Below are 16,207 nucleotides of genomic sequence, written 5' to 3'. Positions count from 1 at the left end.
CTCCCCTCACTTTTTCTCACTTCCTCTGCAAAATATTTAACTAGTATTTTCATAAATGTTGTGTATTGTAACAAATAGAGAAACATGGTTCTCTAAGACATTCTTTTAAAATCTATTTAAAATCGATAAAAGATGATTACGACTATTAAACTGTGTCAGAAATATTGTAACAGCACAAAGTATTCTTTGTATAATTTTGTATTGACTTGAAACCACAAAAATGATATGGATTGTCAGAACTGTTTTTAGAGTGTCCTCAAATGCTCATTGTCAAAGGGAGCAAAAGAGAACCTACTTCTCTTTATGTTTCACATTTGTATTAGGTTCGAGTGGGTAAGCACTCTGTTTTATGAGACTCATCATAACACTTAATGCTTGGGATCCAAAGGAATTGTTGTTCCTCTTTGAATCACTGTTACAATGTTTAGATTAAATACACCAACGTGCTACTCATTTTTTTAACTGGTAAATGTATCTGAGTGCTCTTCACCAACTAACCCAACCCCCTAGTACTCTGCTTTGCCCACGTAAATTTTGTTCCCTGATGATAATGAGAGCTAAAATGTGTGGAGCTTTTCCTCTGGGTCAGACACGTTGTAAATGCTGGGATCGGGCCGCTCGGTGCAGCTTCCACGGGGATGTCTCCCGTGCGGCCCAGTGAGTGACTCCGGGGCTCCGTCCACCTTGGGAGCCGCAGGCTCTGCGCCTGCCGTTTGTCCTAGGAGCCCAGAGGGGAAGCGGGGGAGACATGGAACATGTCTGTGTCAGGCCTGGAAGGCAGGCATGGCCCTCACGTGTTTCTGTGGACAGGACTCCGTCACCTGGCCAATCTGACTGAGATTCAGAGACTCGAGTCGTCCGTTTCTTGGATAGTTAGCCAGTTTGCCAAGCTCATATAATTCCCCTTTTTATGAGGGTTCAAATGAAGGTATTGAAGAGAATGCACTCAAGCTATCCCAAGTTGTTCTTGCCCTAGTTGTCTTCACATCCTTAATTCCGTAACTCCAATTGGTGTTAGCGTTTCCCCTAGATTTTATTACCACGTCGCTAACAGGAAAGAGGGCATACTCCGGAGAGAGGGAAGCTTCCTCAAAGGTAATCCAGCTAGTCTCTGCCCTCCCACCCCCCTTTTTTTTAATCCTCACCGAATGATACGCTTTTATTGATTTCTAGGGAGAGAGAGCAAACATCAATCCGCTGCCTCGCCCATGTGCCCTGAATGGGGATCAAACCTACACCTCGGCATGTGCCCTGACCAGGAATCGAACCCGCAGCCTTTTTGAGGTGCAGGACAGCGTTCCAACCGACTATCCACGAGGCTGGACCCACCCTTTCCCTGAAGTCTGGTCTTAGAGGTAGCGTGCTGGGCGGTCCTAAACGCTTTTGTTCACTCCTGTTCTCCAGTAAAGGTTTTCGGAGAAGAGTCTTTGAAGTGAGGATCTAAATTCCCACAGGAAGGGAAAGCCAAGATTATATTTTTCTTTTTTTTTTCTTTTTTTTTTCCTGCCAAGCCCTGGGGTTTTACTCTGGTGGTGATGTCACTGCTTTGGCTGACCCTGATTGGGCTAGGGTCCAGTTACACAAAATGGAGGATAACTCTGCCCTGCCCCACAGTGGACTCAGGAGTTTATCCTCACCCCACCCTGCTCTGCTCTCTCATTCCCCCCTTGTCTTATGTGCATGAGTCAAATCCTTGACTCAGCCTACTTTCTTTCAGCATAAACAACAAATACAGTTACCAAGACTTTTAGTACCAAAGTTCCCATCAGTATTGTCCTCACTGAAGTCCAGTTCCCCTCCTGCAGGCATCAATTCTCCTGCTGGCCTGTGAGGAGCCTAGGCTGGGGATCTCACAGGTGAGGCCGCTAGTTGCCAAGATCCAGGCCATACAGGAGCTGAGAGTCATGTAGTCAGGTCTGGGTGCCATCTACTTCAACAGCAGTGGGCGTGCTCAGAATAACAGCAAGATTATATTTTTCATGTTTATGGTAAAACTTGGGAAATGGATGGAAGTGGAACAAAACTCAGAAGCCTTTGCTGACTCCTCGTTGTATCTGTCACTCGCTTGTCGGATGCTGTGGCCGCTGCCTTCTCATCGCCCAGCACACGTCCCTTTCCTCCACCTTCAGGAAGTCGGACAGAACTCCAAGTTCAGTTCTTGAGACCTGGTTGGCAGCGCAGGCTGGTGTTTGTATAGCGATGGTGTCTGGGAGGAAGACAGAAACTGGGAGACACATCAGAACAGATACATTGTGATTAACTCATGAGGAAAAGGGTGAGGCTTTGAGGCTGATTGCCAATGAATGCACATAAAGACATGTCCCAGGGGACCAGCTGAGGGTGAAGAAGTTCTCTTGCTTTTTCCTGACTTCAAATTCACAGGCCTTGCAGAGCTGTCTGGCAGCATGCACTGCTTTCTGTAGTGCTATTTATTCTAGACTAGGGGTGTCGAACTCATTCAGAGAAGGGGCCAAAATCTAAAATCCAGCCTAAATCGCGGGCCGAATGGTTTACTGAACAGTCATAAACTGACAATGTCATAAACTGACAGCTGTGTGCAGTGATGACAGCGCGGTGCGGGCCACATTGCAAGGCCTGGCGGGCTGGATTTGGCCCGCGGGCCTTGTGTTTGACACATGTGTTCTAGACCCTAACTTCCTTCTAAGTGGAGACCATGTGTGAGTCCTGGCTGTAGTAAACTGTCTGTCCTTCCAGAATGCCCGACCTGGGTGAGGCTCAAGAAATACCCTGCTGAGTGAAGGTGTGAAAGTGCCACACTCCTCAATAAATAACCCCATTTCAAACAGCTAGGTGCAGATCTTTCATCTCAGGCTGTCTTTTAGGCCAACAGTTACTTTCTCGTTTGTTCATTAGCTGGCATTAGTAAGACTGAGAAGCTTTAAAAAAGGACGTGTTTGCACAACTATACCCTGAAATAGCAAGGCCAGCCTCCTGGGCATTCTGGTTGGCGTTTATACATGAAACCCTCTGCATCTACACAGAAGTAGGAGATGAGTCTCCCTCACATAAGGGACAAGGGAGGCTCAGGAGAGCAGGGCCACCCCTACCCATGTGCCCACAGAGTCGGAGCTCCTGTCTAGTCAGAACACAGGCCCCATTGGAGCTTCTGACCGCACATCTGTGGGTGAGGAGGCTGAGTTCCAGGAAAAGCAGAGGCCTGCTGTAAACGGGCTGCAGACCACCGTTCCCTGGCTAGGAGGGCCCCAAGTCCTGTCCCCCACCTCGCCCCGTGGCCCGAGTCTGTACTCCTTTGTGGGCAGGCCACCTCGTGCAGCGCCCGGCCTGCGGGTGGTCCAGCCTGCGCCCAGCACTCTTCAGACTTGCTCCTGCCACCCGAGCAATGCCAGAGCCTCCTCCACCGCCACCTCCTGCTGGGGCCACAGAACCGCTGGTGCTCTGGCCAACATCACCACCACCTGCTTCTTGTGAACCAGTGCCCGCTGGGGTCCCGCAGAAACCTCCGATGGGGCCAGCGACAGCCTCGCACGTGGACCTTTTGAGGGGGAGAAAATGCTAAGCCTTTTCCAGCCCAGCACAGGCTGCGTGGGAACACCATGCACCCCTGACCAGAATCTAACCCGGGACCTTTCAGGCCGCAGGCCCAGGCTCTATCCACTGAGCCAAACCAGCCAGGTGGAAGTGAATGTTTAATAACACACCTGGGCACTCTGAGGCAGCGAGCGCAGCAGCTGGCATTGGGAAACATTCGGTGCACCTCAGAGCTCTAAACCAGTGAAGAGACAGCTGGGCGGGCCTCCCTGCGCCCTGGATGGTGCTTTGGCATTTAGACTGTTTATTCTGAGTTGTCCTGTTAAAATGCCCATGTCACAGGAAGTTTAGATCACCAGCTCTGCTCCCTCCCAGCCCCCCAGAGCAGAAGCTGGCTGGAGCAGCACACAGCCAGTGAGTGCGAAACAAGGAGAGGCTTTGACCAAACAGCACTTACACTAACCAGGTCTCAACAGCCCTTTGAAAACACAACAGAGCCAGGAGAACCAAGATGGCAGCATAAGCAAATGCCTGAACTCGCTGCCCCACAACCACATCAAAATTACAACTAAATACAGAACTCCAGCAGAACTGCTGGAGAGCTGGCTGAGTGGAAGTCATAGCAGAGAGGTCAAGAAGCGAGCGCACTGAGACTGGTGGGAGGTGCGGATGCGGCAGAGCTGGCTGGTCCAGTGCCCACGTGGCTGCTTTTTTAATCCAGAGAGAGATCGCCTCTGCAGAGGCCACCGGAGTAGCCAGGGGGCCCAGCCCCAAACCAGGCCCCCAGCCCAGGCTCCAGTGCTGGACAAGAAGTCCCTACGGGCAGTAAGAACTCCAGACTGTAAAAACCAGTGCAGATTGGGGCTGTGTGACACACAGGCTGCTGGAGACCCAGCTGCTCCTCTGAAAAGGCCGGCACCACTAACTGAATTTATAAGCTTCCACTTCCTCTCAACTCCAGTGCTGGGCAAGGCTCTGGGGCAGCAGACACATACGGGGAGAAACCTCCCCCGTTGCAGGGCTGACTGAACCATTTCTGTTTGCTCAGCCCTGGTGATTCCCTGAGACCCCACCCCACCCAATTTATAACCCCACCCAAGCTGTGTGCAGAGGCTTTTGCATATGAATGGCCTGTCCTTTCTCAGGCTTAAAACCAATCAAACAAACTGCAGCTGGGTTTGGGAGTTCCAAACCTCTCAATAAAAGGACCAAGGCCAAGCACCAGCACCAGCCTGCCTTGCTTCTCAGCTGGGCCTCCTTTGGGCACTTCCAAACCCAATACAAAGAGGAGGAATCTGCAGATATCTTTGTAGTTTCTGCTGGGTGGCCTCAGGCAGTGGCTGACTTTGCACCTCCCTGGAGACCCAAGAGCCAGTGTATCCAGTGGTCAGTGTGAGACCATACCAGATTACAACTCTTCACATCCATAAGAGATACACTCAAGGGGAAACTGAATGAGAACCAAAGCCCCATGAAGCAAGTCCTGTCCCATAAGGGAGTCTACTGCACAACAGCCCTCCCACTATAGTCCCAGCTGGTCCCCATAGCCAACTGCCTGGAGGTCAATTCCTCCCAATGACACCAACAGCAATCAAGGTTCAACTACAATAAGACTGTGCGCATAGCCCACAAATGGGTGCACCAAGAGTGTCCACCTCAGGTGATTGGGGCGGCTGAGCCACTGGGCCCTATAGAACACCTACCACTCAAGGCCACTATATCAATTCAAGGAGACTTAGCAGCTCTACCCAATACATAGAAACAAACACAGGAAAGCAGCCAAAATGTAGAGACAAAGAAACATGTCACAAATGAAAGAAACGGAAGAAAGCAAACTATTGGATATAGAGTTCAAAACCACAGTTATAAGGTACTCAAGAATCTTCTAGAAACCTTCAAGGGATTTACTGAAACTTTCAAGGATCTTAGTGAGAATGCCAAAAAATGGAAAAGGACCAGTCAGAAATCAAGCATACACTGACTGACATAAAGAATAATATACAGGGATTCAACAATAGACTAGAGAATACCAATAACCAAATCAATGATTTGAAATATGAGGAAGTAAAAAACACCCAGCCAGAAGAGCAAAAAAAAAAAAAGAATCCAAAAATATGAAGATAGTCTACGGAGTCTTTGGGACAACTTCAAGTGTACCAGCATCTGAATTATGAGAGTGCCAGAAGATAAGAGAGAGCAAGATATTGAAAACCTATTTGAAGAAATAAAGACAGAAAGCTTCCCCTGACAGGTGAAAGAAATAGACTTACAAGGCCAGGAAGCACAGAGAACCCCAAACAAGACAAACCCTAAGAGGACCAAACCTACACATATCATCATTAAAATGTCAAGGGCAGAAGACAAAGAGAAAATTTTAAAAGCAGCAAAAGAAAAGCAGTTAGTTACCTACAAGAGAGTGCCCACACGACTATCATCTGATTTCTCAACAGAAACTATGCAGGCCAGAAGGGAGTGGCAAGAAATATTCAAAGTGATGAATAGCAAAAACCTACAATCAAGATTACTCTACCCAGCAAAGCTATCATTCAGAATTGAAGGTCAGATAAGAGCTTCACAGATAAGAAAAAGCTAAAGAAGTTCATCACCTCCAAACCAGTATTATATGAAATGCTGAAAGGTATTCTTGAAGAAGAAGAAGAAGAAGAAGAAGAAGAAGAAGAAGAAGAAGAAGAAGAAGAAGAAGAAGAAGGAGAAGAAGAAGAAGAAGAAGAGGAGGAGGAGGAGGAGGAGGAGAAGGAAGAAGAAGAAGAAGAAGAAGAAGAAGAAGAAGAAGAAGAAGAAGAAGAAGAAGAAGAAGAAAATAGTAAAGATAAAAAAATATGAACAACAACGTGGTAACAAATACATATCTAACAACAATTGAATCTAAAAATCAAACGAATAATAAATCTGATGAACAGGATAAACTGGTGAATGGAATAGAATCAGAGGCATGAAAATGAAACAGACTGACAATTCTCAGACGGGAGAGAATGTGGGGAGGGGGCGAGAAGGGATTAAAAAAAGATTTTATATGCATGTATGTATTATCTATGAACACAGACAATAGGGTGACAAGGGCCTGGAGCAGGGTGGGAACCAGGTGGAGGGGAGCTATGGGGGGGGAAAAGAGGGACCTCTGTAATAATCTATAATACAGGTAATAAAAGCCTAAGTGACCGTCACAACGAATGGATGGCGGAACAGGCTGCATGGGATGACCAGGCCAGCAGGGGAGTCAGTGAGGGACAACCAAACAACTGAGCAGGAGGCTGTGTGGGGCAACCAGGCCAGCAGGGTGATCAATTGGAGGCAACCAGGCTGACAGGGGGCCAGTAAGGGGCAACAAGGCTGGCGGGGGGACAGCTAGGGGTGACCCAGCCAGCAGGGGTAGGCAGTAAGGGGCAACCAGGATAGCGGGGGGCCAGTAAGAGGCAACCAGGCTGGCAGGGGGACAGTTGGGAGTGACCATGCCAGCAGGGGAGGTAGAAGGGGTGACCAGTCCAGGGGGGGGGGCAGTTGGGAGCAATTAGGCAGGCAGGCAGGTGAGATGTTAGGATCCAGTGGTCCCAGATTGTGAGAGGGATCCCGTATTTTAGAGGGTTCAGGCTGGGCTGCAAATTTCATGCATTGGACCTCTAGGCTCAACAATAAAGATTAGTTTTTAAAAATGCAACAGAGCCAATTATATTTTTAATCATATCTCTTTACTCCCTCCCTAGCTCCCCACTGTCCTGTGGGGCTCCCTCTGGTGGTTCCAGAACATAAAGTTCCAAAAATGTCTGAGCACATTATTGCATGATTGTACACTAAAATAGAAACTTCAATAAAAAGATAATAGTGGAAACCTGAAACACTCATCAGAAAGAATGTATGTATCCCTATGTTCATAGCAGCACAATTTACAATAGCTAAAACTTGGAAAAAGCCTAAGTGCTCATCAGCAGTTGATTGGATAAAAAAACTATGGTACATCTACACAATGGAATACTACCCGGAAATAAAAAAGAAAGAGCTCTTACCATTTGCAAGAGCTAGAAGGACCTGGAGAGTATCATGCTCAGTGAAATAAGTCAGTCAGAGAAAGATAAATATCACATGATCTTACTCATATGTGGAATCTAATGAACCCAATAAACTGATGATAAAAAATAGATCCAGAGTCGTAGAAGCATGAACAGACTTGAACCTCAGAGGGAAGATGGGGAGGGTGGGTGGGAAGAGGTCAACCAATAAACTTGTATGCATATATGCATAACCCGTGGACACAGACAAAGGGGTGGTGAGGGCCTTGAGTGGGGAGGACAGGAGTGGCTGGAAGAGGTTAATGGGAGAAAGGAGGACCTATGCAATACTTTCAACAATAGAGATTAAAATAAAAAAGAGGAGGAGGAGAAGAAGGAGGAGAAGATAATAGAGGCATCATTGTCATGAATCCATTAATAAGACCAAATTTTTGAACCGATCACTGTGAATCACAAAACCTCTGAGGCCATCATCACAAAATCGTAAGAACAGAGACAAGGAGACAGCCGCCAGGGGAGACTGCTGAATGGGGTGACTCACCCACACAATGGACGCTATGCAACCCTGACAACAGTAAGAGCTTCTGGGCTCGTATTTTGGAAAATGTTTTAGATACATTGTTAATTGAAAAATAAAAGCGAAATGCAGAATCAAGATGACATTGTGCATTTACAGGGGTCCTCAAACTTTTTAAAGTGGGGGCCAGATCACGGTCCCTCAGAGAGCTGGAGGGCCGGACTATATGAACTACTAATTCCTACTGTAACACCTCGGCTGCGCTCACTGCCCAAAAAAACCTGGCGGGCCGGATCAGACTCCTCTGCGGGCCGCATGTGGCCCGCGGGCCGTAGTTTGAAGACCCCTGATTTATTATATCTGCACTTCTGGAAGGATGTGTTTTTTAAAATAATACCGCCTGCCTTGAGGAGTGTGTGCAGGAAAGAATGGGTGGGAGAGGGTTCTCATATGCTCTTCTGTGCTTTATTAATGTGTCACCTGTCCCAAATGTTAAAGTGAAAACATGCACAGCAGCCCCTCGGACATTCCTCACAGCCTGGCCCCCAAGTGCCAGCCCTCGCTCCCACCCCTAACGAAGAAACCGAAACTGTCTCCAGCCCCCAAGCCAGAGAAGGAGCCGACCCCTCTGGACGTGCCAAAGGGGGACCAAACAGCAAGTAGTGACTGAACATGTTGATGAAGCACAAAATGAAATAGACAGACTTCATGGACAAGCCAGTGAGGAGATTTTGAAAGTAGAACAGAAACATAACAAGCTCCGCCAACCATTTTTTCAGAAGTCAGAATTGATTGCCAAAATCCCACATTTGGGGTAACAACATTTGTCAACCATCCACCAGTGTCTGCACTGCTCGGGGAAGAGGATGAAGAGGCGCGGCATTGACAAGAGTTGACGGGACAGAATTTGAAGATAATAAATCAGGTTAGAGAATAGATTTTTATTTTGATGAAAATCCTTACTTCAGAAACAAAGTTCTCTCAAAGAGTTTCATCTGAATGAGGGTGGTGATCCATCTCAAAGTCCCTGAAATCAGATGGAAGTCTGGGAAGGTTTGATGAAACGTTTACGTCAAACATGGAATAGGGCCAGCAGGAAGAGACCCTGAGGAGCCAGAGCTTCTTGACCTGCTGAGTGGCCATTCTGACGCAGGTGCAGATGAGCTGGGAGAAGGCATCAAAGATGACCTTCGGCCACATCCATTGCAGTACTACTTGGGCCCTGACGTGGATGATGAAGAAGGGGAAGGGGAAGAAAGAAATGGTGAAGAGGAAGATGTTGATGAAGAGGGGGTGAGGATGAAGGTGAAGAAGATGAAGATGAGGAAGAAGGAGAGGAAGATGAAGGAGAACGTGACTCATGACCACGGATGGATTCCAGCCTTTTTAGTTTTCTCCAGTGCCTGGGAGTAAGTTGCGTCTTTTTTTTTTTTTTTCCTTTTTCTTTTTGTCTCCTCTTGCGCTCAGTCGCCCTGTTTTTGAGGTCTCTCTTCTCTCCTTTACATCATTGTTCTCACCTTCTTTTGGCGGGCGGGGGTGGCGGGGCAGGGGGAGTGTCTGTACCTTGAGCAGAACACAGTGGGAAAAGAATCTTTGCCCCTTTCTGTTCCAAATTCGTTTTTATCCCTTTGTGTCTTAAGAAAAACAGTGGAACCACCACCACCGTGCTCTGGGAAGAAACACCTGTGCTCTCAGCTCTGCGGGAGCTGGAGGTGCGGAATTCTTGCTTCCCCCCTTCCCTGTGAATTGGGCTCAGAGCTTACACTGTGTCTCTATGTGAATACGGACAGTTGGCATTTACCAACATGTATCCGTCTCCTTTCTCTTGTTTAGAAGAAAAAAAAAAACTTAAAAGGGCGGGGGCATTATAGAAGTCAACAAAGGGTGGGTTTGAGACGTTTGGTGGGGTAAGTGGGCATTTTGACAACATGCCCCTCCTTTGGCAAGTTTAACTGTGATGTTCAACAGACATCCTTGCAGTCTATGATGACACTTTTCCAATAAAATGCTCTCTTAATGATGAGTGAGTGAGCCCTGCCACTCCATGGGAGAATCAGCAGGCCCTGTAGGGTCTTATTCAGAATTGACATTTCTCTGTTGTAATTTCATTCCGGTTTATTTTTAAATTTTCTTTTTTGTTTCACTGGAGAGGAAAGATGATGCTCAGTTTTAAACGTTAAAAGTGTACAAGTTGGCCAGGACCGGTTTGGCTCAATGGATAGAGCGTCGGCTTGGGGACTGAAGGGTCCCGGGTTCGATTCCGATCAAGGGCATGTACCTTGGTTGCGGGCATATCCCCAGTAGGGGGTATGCAAGAGGCAGCTAATGGATGACTCTCTCATCGATGTTTCTAACTCTATCTCTCTCCCTTCCTCTCTGTACAAAATCAATAAAATATATTTTTTTTAAAAAGTGAACAAGTTGCTTTGTTACAATAAAACTAAATGTGTACTCAACGAAAAAAACCAAATGTACATTAGCAACTCTTAAGTACCATTGTGGGAATGCAGGTGATCTGCATGGAGCTAAATGTAAAAGTATTTATTTTAGCTTTCATCTGGTGTTACTTTTTTTTTTTTTTTTTTTTCAACAGCTTCTCCTCTCTAATTATGTTTTGCTCACATTAATTTAGACTAAACCTGAGCTACAGGAGCACACACAGCAGGACAGGAGAAGGAAGCAGCTAGGCAGTGAGTCACAGGAGGAACATTTGCAAAATGAAGGATGTTTAGGACTTGAAGGTGACAGCGTTCAAGTCAACACCCTGGGATTTGCATAGTCTTACTAACCTTCAAAAGTCAGCCTAGAATTAAGGCGGTGGATTGCAGAAAATAGCCCCACGCCTTCCCCCGGGATAGCCACACCCTGACCCTTTGACTAGTAGCTTTTCCTATCAAGCAATAGGCTCTCTTTCCCTATTGCTTGACCCTGGCCTGCCCCCTGGCCTTCTCTGGCTAATAGCCTGAAGCAAAAGCAGGTGTGCTCGCCCAGCCTGGACGAGAGGCCTTGCACCTGCACGCCCCTCCCCTCGGAGAGCCCTGCCATGGACACGAGCCCAGACCTGGGCTCCAGTGAGGAGGGGACCGCTGGGCCCTCGCTCGCGGAGGTCTCAGGGATGAGATCAGCCACGTCTGCCAGCGACTGAGTGGAGACGCGGAGAGTCCACCCAGGGGCAGAGCTGTGCAGCTGACCCAGAACTCACGATGGAAATGCTATTGGGTAAGCCACCGGGCTTTGTGGTTGTTTCTGAAGAGCCTCATTGCAGCAACACATGACTGACAGAACTCTGCCTCCTCGCCTTACTTCCTTCCTCCCCTAGAATCTACAATCGCCTTCCGATACCCACCCTCCGTCTCCATCAGGTGTCAGATCTCTCATGCACAGTCCCTGGCCTCCAGAAGGGGACAGCCAGGCGGGGAGGCAGGTGGATAGGACTGAGTGTGCGATGGCCACACTAAGTGTATGGAGAGAAGCACTAGCCCAGCCCGGAGTTCAGCAGTTGACTGGCGCTTGAGAGAAATGCTCACCTGTCCGAATTCAAATAACGGACTCAGAGACAGAAGTGTGGCGAAAACGAGACCCTTGAATGTGTTCTTGCAACAGCGGGTGTCGGGTTGAACAGGCACATAGAGCAGATTGAAGGGTCCCAGGTTTGATTCCAGTCAAGGGTATGTGCCTGGGTTGCAGGCTCCATCCCTCATGGGGGGCATGCAAGATTCTCCCTCATCATTGATGTTTCTATCTCTCTCTCCCTTCCTCTCTGAAACCAACCAATCAATCCTATCTAATAAAAGGATGATATGCAAATTAACTGTCACTCCACTACAAAGATGGTGGAGCCCATAGTTGCTGGCATCATAGTTCCAGCAACGAGGCCGGCTTCGCAGGCCGGGCTGCGCAGGGAGGAGGGCCTCTGGGAGTGGGCACACGCCAGGGGGTGGGAGCAGCCCGGAGCACACCCCCACCCCAGCAGACAGGGCTGGGCAGTGAGCGGGTAGCAGAGAGCTACCAGTGCCGTTCTGGGTGTGGTGGCCCAGCTGCCAGAGCCTGTGCTGAGGCGACTGGTGATGCCGCCGGCAACTGCAGGGGTGTGACCAAGGCTGGGGCGCTGGGAGATGGGACTGCAGCCCAGGAGGTGAGGCTCTGGAGGACCTGGCAGCCATCACTCGACACTGAAGCCACCTCCTAAGAGATGTATCCTAGCCTAGGTGTGCGGGAAGCCAGTTCAGGAACCTCTCCCTTTGCCACACCCAGAGCCCAGGCTGGCCAGGGCCCCAGATGAGACCCCCGCCAGGATCGGGGGTCACGGCCGGCCTCCAAACCACGGGCGGCCATTAGCCCAGGCCTGTCAGCACCCAGAGGAGATCCCCGCCAGGATTGGGGTCACGGCCGGCCTTCGAACTGTGGCGGCCCCTAGCCCGAGGAGGCCTCCTGGCCGAGGACGCCCCAGCCTGTTCTTGACCTGGGGCCGGGCTCTCCCTGCGAGGGACTCAGAAGCCATCAGAGCCTAATAACCAATCTCGAGGAGGTGGGGGTGCATCCACTGTCCACCAAAGTAGGACCATGGAACCGTTCATTGTCAGTGCAGGTGCAGGTCCAAGGCTGATGGGGTGGAGGCCAGACCAAAACAGAACAGCAGAAACACACGGGCGGTGCAGCTGCAGTCCACGCGGCCTGGGCAGTGCAGAAAGCACTACCTTCTCCCGGGTCCTGTGCTGGCACCGCCTGGCTCACCCTCCAGCCCCCGGGCCCTGACAGCGCAGTGTGCAGGGCATCCTGCAGGAGCTGTGCCGTTCTGGGTGCTTTTGCCCAAAGACCCCCTTTGGGATGAATTCAGAGCCACATCTCACTTCCCACGAGACTGGAAGAACCATGGAAAAGGATTTCGACGAAAGCTTTCCTCATCTCTGTTTATTCTTTTAAGTCCGTAAAACGACCTTAAGGAAAGCATTCGGCCACCTAAGAGAGAATGCACTTTCTGGCCAGGATTCTTTTGCCCAGCAGGTTAAAGGAAGCAGAGACCTGGCAGTGGAAATGGCCCTGGTGCCCTATGAGGAGACCAGGAATGGGGTTGCAGAAATTCCACAGGCCTCTTGCCACCTTCTCCTTCTCAACCACACCATCCAGATCTGCCAGGACTTGAGGCAACTGAGAGTCGCAGCCCTGATTTGGGACACGATAAGCTAATCCTGGGGGCCTCTGAAAACACCTGCAATGGATTATAAGACTGGTCTTTATTTAAAAAGAAACAAAAGAACAGCTTTGTTGAGATCTAATTCATATGCTGTACATGTCACCTAAAGTGTACAATGAACTGTTTTTTAAAAGTAAATTCAGAGAGGTACAACCATCACCATGCTCAATTTTTAAATATCTTCACGACCCCATCCCCTCCAAAACTACCTCTACCCACTAGAATCACTTTCCTGATCTTCTTCCCCCAAATAAACTGCACTCTAAGAGTGGGTAAGGAAAGTTGAGGGAAGTTGAAATACTGCACAAAGGATATAGTAAAATGACAAAGCCAAAGTGAAGATCATGTGTTTTCTTTAAATTTTTATTTATTTGTTTGTTTGTTTGTTTGTTTGTTTGTTTGTTTCATAGATAAAGGGAGAGGGAGAGAGATAGAAATATCAATGATAAGAATCACTGATCAGCCCTAATCAGTTTGGCTCAGTGGATAGAGTGCCTGCCTGTGGACTGAAAGGTCTCAGGTTCAATTCCGGTCAAGGGCATGCAGGAGGCAGCTGATCGATGTTTCTCTCTCATTGGATGTTTCCAACTCTCTATCCCTCTCCCTTCCTCTCTGGAAAAAATCAATAAAAATATATTTTTAAAAATCACTGATCAGTTGCCTCCCACAGAAGCCCTACTGGGGATTGAGCCCGAAACCCAGGCAATTTCCCCTGACCAGAACTGTGACCCTTCAGTCCACAGGCCGATGCTCTCTCCATTAAGCCAAACCGTCCAGGGCCATGTGTTTTCTTTAAGTTCTGTGTGGTTGTAATGGTCCCCAAATCTATACTAATAAAAAGGTAATATGCTAATTAAAGTGGTTGTCTTCCGGATATCCTTCCAGACAAAGCCACAGAGGCTGCAAGGACTGAGGCTCAGGCCAGCAGTGGCAACAGCAACGGGATAATGAGGGCAGTGCTCCCAAAAGGAGGACAGACTGGGGACCAAGGCACAGGCACTTTGGAGTGATCAGGCCAATAGGGGAGGGCAGTTGGGGGCTATTGGGCTAGCAGGGGAGGGCAGTTGGAGGTGATCAGGCCTGCAGGGGAATGCAAGGTAGGGGCGATTAGGCAGGCAGGCAGTGGGGTTAGAGGCAATCAGGCAGACAGGTAGGTGAGTGGCTAGGAGCAAGTGGCTCTGGATTGTGAGAGGGATGTCCAACTGCTGGAAGTTGTACCTGCCCTTGCGGTGGTCCCAGATTAAAGAGGGTGCAGACGGGGCTGAAGGACACTCCCCGCCCAGTGCACAAATTTCATGCACCGGGCCTCTAATACTATCTAATAAAAGAGAAACATGCAAATCAACCATATCTCTGCTATGGCCACAAGCCATGCCCACCAGCCAATCAAGAGCAAGTATGCAAATTAACCCAACCAAGATGGTGGTTGCCATGAAGCTGGAGCAAGCAGGAGGCTTGGGTTGCCCCAGGGATGGAGGAAGCTAAGCTTCCCACCCGCTCTGGCCTGCCCTGGCCTCCTCTCAAGGCTACAAAGTTTTAATTATAGAAGATAAATAAATCCCAGATACCTGCTTCTAGCTGGCCCTGGCCTATGCTTGGGTTGCCAGGGGGCATGGCCAGCCTGCATACCACCACAGGTCCCTTGCCCATGCCACCCATGCCACAAAGGAACCCCACTGTGATTTTTGTGGGACACCCTTCAGGGCAAACCAGCTGGCCCCCACCCATGCATCAGGCCTCTATCCTATCTAATAAAAGAATAATATGCAGCCGAGACCGGTTTGGCTCAATGGATAGAGCGTCGGCTTGGGGACTGAAGGGACCCAGGTTCAATTCCGGTCAAGGGCATGTACCTTGGTTGTGGGCATATCCCCAGTAGAGGGTGTGCAAGAGGCAGCTGATTGATGACTCTCTCTCATCGATGTTTCTAGCTTTCTATCTCTTTCCCTTCCCCTTCCTCTCTGTACAAAATCAATAAAATATATATATTTTTTAAAGAGAGTAATATGCAAATTGACTGTCACTCCAACACACAAGATGGCTGCCCCCATGTGGTCAAAGATGGCTGCCCCCATGGGGACACAAGATGGCTGCCACAAGATGACCAGCAGGAGAGGGCAGTGCCAGACTAGCAGGGGAGAGAAGTTAGGGTTAATGAGGCTGGCAAGGGGGGGGGGGCAGTTAGGGGTTATCAGGCCAGCAGAGGAGGGCAGTTAGGGGCAATCAGGCCGCCATCAGGGGAGCAGTTAGGCATCAATCAGGCTGGCAGGGGAGTGGTTAGGGGTGATCAGGCTGGCAGGCAGAAGCAGTTAGGGGGAATCAGAAAGGCAGGCAGTTCTGGTTTGTGAGAGGGATCCCAGATTGGAGAGGGTGCAGGCTGGGCTGAGGGACACACCCCTAATATATATATATTCTCAATTAGGTCACTTTTTACAGAAATACTTTTGCATGCTATGCATTTAACAAGTCACCATTACTGTAAAGATTAAAATGATGGGAAGTGGAGAATCCAAGATGGCTGCACAGGTAAACACCTAGCCGCAGCCGCACACAACAATTTCAATAAAATACAACTAAAATATAAAATGTACATTACCCAGAACTACAGGAAAGTCGACTGACTGGAAATTCTACAACGAGAAGCAAGGAGAAAACCAGAAGGAAGCGTGGAGGAGCTGTAAAAGCCTAAGGTACGGAGACACGTGGTGTGTGAGGAGAGGACTGGTCGGCTGAGTGCCTGGCTGGCATTCCCTAGCGGGAAGGAGATAAAAGCTCCGACTGTGCTGGGCCCTAGTTCCAACTGCTCTGAACCCCAGTTCTAGGCCAGACCTCAGGGACCCAGGCTCATCCATAGGGAGCTGGGCTGTAAGGCAGAACCCCAGGGGAGCGGCGAAAGGAGGTCCCGGAGGTGCGCACATTGTGCACAGAGAAGGGACGGTTGGCTGTGCCGCAGGATTGTCC

General features: G+C 49.1%; 1 long non-coding RNA gene and 1 pseudogene across 2 annotated transcripts; one reads left to right on the top strand and one right to left on the bottom strand.

Annotated features, from left to right (window-relative positions):
* Positions 1 to 460: 460 nt before the first annotated feature.
* On the bottom strand, positions 461 to 6,189 carry LOC311613943. The gene is made up of 3 exons (XR_014793561.1): positions 6,024 to 6,189; positions 3,575 to 5,952; positions 461 to 3,534 (listed from the first exon to the last, which is right to left on the bottom strand). It is a non-coding gene; the product is annotated as an uncharacterized lncRNA (long non-coding RNA).
* An 857-nt stretch (positions 6,190 to 7,046) lies between these two features.
* LOC311613938 (protein SET-like) lies at positions 7,047 to 12,795 on the top strand (annotated as a pseudogene). The gene is made up of 2 exons (XR_014797101.1): positions 7,047 to 9,461; positions 10,685 to 12,795. The product of XR_014797101.1 is annotated as a protein SET-like (transcript).
* Positions 12,796 to 16,207: the final 3,412 nt, after the last annotated feature.

Source organism: Pipistrellus hanaki (genome assembly GCF_964339955.1).
Source record: "Pipistrellus hanaki genome assembly, chromosome: 19".
Classification (NCBI taxonomy): domain Eukaryota; kingdom Metazoa; phylum Chordata; class Mammalia; order Chiroptera; family Vespertilionidae; genus Pipistrellus; species Pipistrellus hanaki.
The sequence above is the reverse complement of the archived record's forward strand: the minus strand, read 5'-3'. Positions and strand labels throughout refer to the sequence as shown.